The sequence below is a fragment of the Fragaria vesca genome, linkage group LG1 (assembly GCF_000184155.1).
Source record: "Fragaria vesca subsp. vesca linkage group LG1, FraVesHawaii_1.0, whole genome shotgun sequence".
Lineage (NCBI taxonomy): Eukaryota > Viridiplantae > Streptophyta > Magnoliopsida > Rosales > Rosaceae > Fragaria > Fragaria vesca.
Genome location: NC_020491.1, coordinates 16,362,397 through 16,364,388, shown reverse-complemented (window position 1 = coordinate 16,364,388; position 1,992 = coordinate 16,362,397).

The window sequence follows — 1,992 nt, the reverse complement described above, 5'->3', positions numbered from 1 at the left end:
TCATTCTGGTACATTGGAGAATTACAACTTATAAGCATGCCCAAGGTTAATACTTTTGGTACATTTAAAATTTCTTCTTTTTTTTTTTGAATTTTTTTTATCATTCTGGTACATTGGAGAATTACAACTTATAAGCATGCCCAATGTTAGCTATAACATCAGCTACAAATTTAGCTTCTCTTAGCACATGCCTAAAAGTAATAGAATCAAAACTATTAGCTAAAGTTCTGATGTCTTCTATTAGTTTGATCAATCTCCAAAGTGGTTCAAAATCGCCATTCATATTGCATCTATCACCAACTTTGAATCTCCTTCCACTTCAACAATAGTGAAGCCCTTCTTCTTTGTTTTGAGTAAGCTATCTCTCATAGCCATGGCTTCAGCAATTGGAACTGAAGCTCTAGCAATGCGACTGGAGGCAGCAGAGATAGGTCTTTCATTGGCGTCTCTAATTATAAATGACAGGACCCGTCCTAGATTCCACCTTGAAACCCGGAGAAGGCCCTGCGGGGATCACATCCAAGGGAAATTCTACCGAAAATTCGACATGACCTCCATTGAAAGTGGACAACCTTTCCTGTTCAGAACCTCAAAACACTTCTATAATTAAGATCCAACCTTAACTCTTGGAACCACCATATGCTCCCCATATTAAACAAACTTCACCACAAATCCACAAACTCAACTTAAGTAGGTTCATAAGCTTCAGAAGTTAAAATACAATTCCGAAATGGCTAGACATGTCTAATGGTTCAGAGCATTCTAAAGAAAGAGACCAATATAGATACAAATAGGTTAACTGGTAACCTAACAAAATGTGTAGCAGCGGAAGTGTACTATGCCTCAACTCCTACTAAGTCGAACCATGATCTGTAGACTGGGCGTTTGAAACCGAAGGGCTCAAGAGAAAGCATTTCAGAAAACAACATTAGAGTAAGTGGGCAAAAATAATATTTCTAAAAACAATTATAATATCAAAAATATTTAATACTTTCTCATTTCTTAAAAAAAAAAACAACACAAAACCTTTATCAACTTTCTTTCCCAGCTAAAGAGAAAAGTCGCAAAAACAGCTTTGCTAGGGTTAGGGTTTGGACTTTGGCAACCTTTGTGATTCATTCATGGAGATTTTGGCATGGAATTGTCATGGACTCAACAACGACCGTGCTGTGGAAGCGCTGCAAACTCTGATTCGTCAGAAGAAGCCGTCCTTCATCTTTCTATCAGAAACGAAGGTTCATGATAGAGATTTTATGAACAACCTGAGGTTGAAGATCGGCTATAGGAACTGTGAGGTGGTTTATAACTATGGTCAATTGGGTGGTGTTGCTCTCTTTTGGGAGGACGGTATGGATGTTAGGTTTCTATCGAAATCTAAATTCCATGTTGATGTGGAGATTTATGCAATCGATGGTTTTGGTGTGCGGTGGTGGCTCACTGGGTTCTATGGACATCCGCCGGCGGCTGAGAGATGGTGGTCGTGTGTAACACCCTGACTCAGGTGTTAGAAAAAAAACGAATAAAATAAATAAGGAAATCCTAAATTGAAAATGAGATAGGATCTCAAAGTCAAACAAAACAACAAAGCAGTTTTGCTGCGTTTGGAACCTAAATTTTATTTTGTTTATTTGCGGCTGCACCCAAAACTCGATCGGGCTGCCTACGTACCCTTTTAAAGGGATCAAGCCACTCGTAGTTCAACTTTTTATTATACTTCTCTATCTTCCCTAACAACATCTCATTTACCACCATAAATCCAAAAATCAAAACCATACTTACAGACTCTTAAGAACCAATTTAAAATGTTTTCTTCTATACCCATTTAATCAAATCAACCCGGCCATACAAAGCCTCATGCATCATCGAAACTATACCAATTTATTATTATTCTAATATAGAGTTCCAAGAGAATAATTAAACTCATCAACCTAACAAAACCCCACACTTAACTCGCATAACAACCTACTCAAGTGCCAAAGAGTGTGTATAAGT